The sequence below is a fragment of the Myotis davidii genome, unplaced genomic scaffold (genome assembly GCF_000327345.1).
Source record: "Myotis davidii unplaced genomic scaffold, ASM32734v1 scaffold2149, whole genome shotgun sequence".
NCBI lineage: Eukaryota > Metazoa > Chordata > Mammalia > Chiroptera > Vespertilionidae > Myotis > Myotis davidii.
In genome coordinates this window covers 22912-28343 of record NW_006300221.1, presented here as the reverse complement: position 1 = coordinate 28343, position 5432 = coordinate 22912, and the positions used below count along the sequence as shown (strand labels likewise).

General features: G+C 49.4%; 1 pseudogene; it reads left to right on the top strand.

Annotated features, from left to right (window-relative positions):
- The first annotated feature begins 3218 nt into the window (after positions 1 to 3218).
- LOC102774831 lies at positions 3219 to 4147 on the top strand (annotated as a pseudogene).
- The last annotated feature ends 1285 nt before the right edge of the window (positions 4148 to 5432 follow it).

Genomic DNA, 5432 nt, shown 5'->3' with positions numbered 1-5432 from the left:
GCACATCCCCAGTGGGGGGTGTGCAGGAGGCAGCTGATCGATGTTTCTCTCTCATCGATGTTTCTAACTCTCTATTCCTCTTTCTTCCTCTCTGTAAAAAATCAATAAAAATCTATATATAAAAAATCCTAAGCGACCGGCCAACCAACCAGTAGCTATGACATGCACTGACCACCAAGGGCAGATGCTCAATGCAGGAGCTGCTGAGCTGTGGTGACTTGGCAGCTGTGGTTCTAGGTTGACGCACCTGTAACCAGAGAGGAGGAAGCCCGATTCTGGAGTGTGTCACCTGAGAACTGCCCTCTTGCAATCCGGGACCCCTTGGGGGATGTCGGCGAGCCAGTTTCAGCCCAATCCCCACAGGCCAGGCCAAGTGACCCCACCAGTGCATGAATCTGTGCACCGGGCCTCTAGTACACACACACACACACACACACATAAAAGAAAGGACATATGCACTACTATATTCATAGCAGCACAATTTACAATAGCTAAGATTTGTAAATGGCCTAAGTGCCCATCAGCAGATGAGTGGATTAAAAAACAATGGTACATTTACACAATGGAATACTACACTGCTGTAAAAAAGAAATAACTCTTACCATTTGCAACAGCATAGATGGACCTGGAGAGCATTATGCTAAGGGAAATAAGCCAGTTGGAGAAAGATAAATATCACATGATCTCACTTATTTGTGGAATATAATGAACAACATAAACTGATGAACAAAAATAGATACAGAGACAGAGAAGCATCGATCAGATGCCAAACTTCAGTGAAAGGCAGGGGAGGAGTGAGGGAGTTAGAGATCAACCAAAGGACTTGCATGCATGCATATAGGCATAACCAATGGACACAGGCACGAGAGGAGGTGAGGGCATGTGTTGTGGGTGGGGGTGGCTGGGGAGAAGTCAACGTGGGAAAAATTGAGACATATCTAATACTTTAAACATAAAAAATTGATGAATGGATAAAGAAGATGTGCATATATACAATGAAATATTATTCTGCAATAAAAAGAATAAAATCTTGCCATTTGGGGACCTAGAGGTTATTGTACTGAGTGAAATAAGTCAGACAGAGAAAGACAAATACCATATGAATTCACTGATATGTGGAATCTAAAAACAAAATGAATAAACAAAACAAAATGGAAACAGACACATAGCTATAGAGAACAAGCTGATAGTTGTTGAAAGATAGGGGAAGAGGATAATAAAAAATGGTGGAGGGGCAGAGCCAGTGTGGCTCCAGCTCTGGTTCCCGGGACGCGCAGAGGCCCGGGCGGGGGATGGAAGGAAGGTGGAGGGGACACTCCAGAAGCACATCAGCCACAGCCCCTCTGGACCGACCTGAGGCACTCATGAGCCCAAAAATCTGAGGGTGGATAAGACGCTGCATCCCCTCCAATTCCTGTAAGCACCCCGGGCTCCATCCTGCCCCAGAATACCTCCCCGAGCCACTCTCTCTGTGGGGAGCAGCTATAGGGTTAAGCCTCGGACTGCCCTGTTGGCAAAGTCACAAACAAGTCCCAGCTTAGAGGGCACAGTCCTCTTAGCATAATTAGGCTTGGCCTTATACTGCTCCCTAGATCTTGTCTGGGAAGCTGATGGGCTGGGGGGGGGGGGGTGCCGGAAGTGGCCCAAACAAGTGAAACTCACAAGAACAGTCTAACTATGGTAACCACTACCTTGTTTACCTCTGACTATAAAATAAAGGCTCAGCTTGCCTCTGCATCTCTCTCTGTGGCCTCAGCCAGGCACAGGGAAGATCCACGGAGAATAATGCTGTCTCCGTGTAAATCATTCTTCGCTGACTCCATCCACACATTTGGGAACCACTGGACCACTGGGACTGGACCCCGGCAACTGGTGCCCAAACAGGATTCCCCTAGGTAAGTACCCCCCCCCGCCACTTGAGAAACCCCACACTCGGGATGGATAGGACTCCACCAGGGTGCTGCAGACCCCCCTATAGAGGATAAGTAGGGTAAGAAGGTGGATAGTACAGAACTTAGATTGAGAAGATGTGCCATACTGAGGCTAAAGGAAAAAGACTGTATTTATCTTTTAACACATATGCTTGCTAGCAGAGGAGTTAATGTTACTCCCCAAGGAGCCCTATCCTTAACCCCACTGCAGCCTTTCCACCCTGGGAAAGTGCAGGATTGGCAAGCTCTCCCTGGGGTGATAGATCAGGACTCAGGTAATAGCAGAAAGCGCCAGTCCTACTCTTAAAATGGATACAAGAGAGCATTTGGGGTTTTTCTTTTTAATGCCTGTTTTGGATTGAGTAAATGCATTTTACTTAGTTTTAACACATCAAAGTTAGCTCTTGACACAAAAAGAAAAATTGACAATTCCATCAATATAAACCTTTTTTATAAAAACAAAAAAAGGGAAGAAGAATGATTTACACGGAGTCAGCTTTATTCTCCGTGGATCTTCCCTGGTGCCTGGCTGATGCAGAGAGAGATGCAGAGGCAAGCTGAGCCTTTATTTTATAGTCAGAGGTAAACAAGGTAGTGGTTGCCATAGTTAGACTGTTCTTGTGAGTTTCACTTGTTTTGACCATAGTTACACTGTTCTTGTGAGTTTCACTTGTTTTGGCCACTTCCTGCACCTCCCTCAGCCCATCAGCTTCCCAGACAAGATCTAGGGAGCATTATAAGGTCAAGCCTAATTATGCTAAGAGGACTGTGCCTTCTAAGCTGGGACTTGTTTGTGACTTTGCCAATAGGTCAGTCTGAGGCTTAACCCTATAGCTGCTCCCCACATCTCTCTACTCTCTGCACTTCAAACTCAGCAGGGACAGAGATCTGCCACCGCAGCTCTGCAGGAGAGTGGAAGAGAGATGGAAAGACAGAGAAATATCCATGTGAGAAACATTGATGTGAGAGAAACATGTCAACTGGTTGCCTCCTGCACAAGCTCTGACCAGGGTACCGGCCAGGGAGGAGCCTGCAACTGAGCCTGCTGGAGAAGCTCAGAGATCCTGTGCCCCTTTTATTTGAGGAACTCTTTTGGATGACACAAAATGATTTAATAATTCAAGACAAAACTGCTCTAGAGCAGAGGTCACCAACCTTTCGGATCTCACCGCTGCTCTAGAGGAGCTCTGGACGATGGCTAGAGACCAACAGTCCCTACAGGCAGTGCTCCGGGTGGTGTACCAGCAAGAGTGGGTGTTTTTCGGTTGCTGGCCTCCATGTCTGTCTAGGGTCTTGGATGTGCCAGCGCCTCTGGCCCAGGCCTGCTAACCAGCCTCTCCCGGATCAGCGCCCGCGGCGCCTGCCCTCGCTTGCTTCCTCCTCTTGCTGCTCTTCTTCCCCTGCCCCCAGGACGGCGGGATAGCTGTGCAGGGGCGCCCCGCTTCCTCCTGACCTTCGATTTGGATGAAACTATCCTGGACGAAAACAGCGTGGGGCCAGCGGCCTGCATGCCACCTACCGCGAGGGCTTCTACAAGGAGTACATGCAGCGGGTCTTCAAGTACCTGGATGAGCAGGGCGTGCGCCGGCGGGACCTGCGTGCCGTCTGTGAGGTCATCGCCCTGTCCCGGGGCATGGGCGACCCGCTGCAGTTTGTGGCCAAGCAGGGAGCCGGCTTCGAGGTGACTCGCATTTCGGATGCCAACACCTTCGTTGTAGAGAGCGCTCTGCGCGCCACTGGCCACCTGGGCCTGTTCCGCTGCATCCTCAGCAGCCTGTCAGGGTCCGACGCACGGGGGCTGCTGGCGCTGCGGCCCTTCCACTCGCACAGCCGCGCGCGGTGCCCCACCAACATGTGCAAGCACAAGGTGCTCAGCGACTCCCTGCGCGTGCGGGTCCAAGACGGCGCGCACTTCGAGTGCCTTTTCTACGTGGGCGACGGCGCCAATGACTTCCTTCCCATGGGACTGCTGGCCAACAGCGACGTGGCCCTCCCGCGCCGCGGCTATCTCATGCACCGCCTTATCCTGGAGGCGCGGAAGGCCGCGCCCAGCTCGTTTCGCCCACCCTGGTGCCTTGGGAGACAGCCCACGATGTGCGCCTCGCTTCTGCAGCAAGTGCTGAAGGCGTGCTGAGATGGCTGCCTGCAGGGGGCGCCCCGACGAGGAGTGGGGAAGGGAGATCGGGAAAGACAATCTAGTTTTATAACTTCCTTTCCCTTTCACTTTGGTATTCCCTCTGGGAATTTCTAGAATTCCAGCCCGTCCTTTCGGGGGCTGAAAGAGGGAGTTCGGAGCCATCCCTATCTATGTAGTTAAACCAGCTTGGCTGCCTCTCTCAGATCCACCGCAAACAGTTAAATTCTGGAGTCTGACCCAGTCCGTGTAATGCGCATACCGGGGAAGGCAGCGTTTCCTAAAAGCTCGTCTCTGAACTGAAGGAAGAGGTTCCCTTGCAGACGAGAGAACTTTAACTGCTGCCCGGCCCCATAACTTCCCCTCTCCCAGTCTTAAGTCAGGGAGAAATCCTCACACATCGGACCCCCCCGCGGAAAGAGAAGAAGCTTTCAGCCAACAGCCCCAGGCCTAGGTCTCGCTTCACCTACAGCGATCCCACACTACATCCCTTTTCTTGTCTCCCTTCCCCCGCCCATCCCGCCAGCAACCCCAAAAGAAGAAAAGCCAGATGGAACAGTTGCCTCCTGGTGGTGGAGTGAGGTAGCACATTGTCCGGCTTGGATGGGACCAGCCAGGAACTTCGCACCTGTGCCTCGGTGTCTTCTCGAACCCCAGCTTCGTCTATGCAGCAAGACCAGGGACTTAACCAAAGTCACTCCCGTGGGCTGGGCCCTCTGCGGCCCCCTCCTCTCACATGAAACAGAACAGAAAGCCATGATGTTTTAAAGTAGAGTCAGCGAAACCGAAACCCCTCCTCGTTGGTGTTTTAGAGCTATTAAAGCAGGTGAAGGGGGAAAAAATGGGGTAAGGACAAAATATAAACAAATAAAATTGATAAAGGAAAAAATAATGCTGCTATGAACATTTGTTGATTTTGTGTGAACATATGCTTTTATTTCTCTTGGATATATGCTTAGGAATAGAATGCTTTGTCAAATAGTAACTATGTTTAAACTTTTGAGGATTGCCAGATTGTTTTCCAAAGTTGCTGCACTACTTTACATTCCCACCAGCAGGGTATGAGGATTTCATTTTGTCTATATCCTTGTCCACATTTGTTATTATTCTTTGTATTTTTTATTCTAGGCATCCTAGTGGATGTGAAGTGGTACCTCACTGTGGTCTTAATTTGCATTTCCCTGATGGCTAATGATTTCCATGTTCTTATTGGCCGTGTGTATATCTTCTTTGGTGAAATACCTATGCGGATCCTCTTGCTCATTTTTATTTTATTTTGGTAAGAACATTTAATACAAGATCTCTTTTGACCATTTAAAAATTGAATTGTTTACTTTTATTATTGAATTGTAAGAACTCTTTTTATA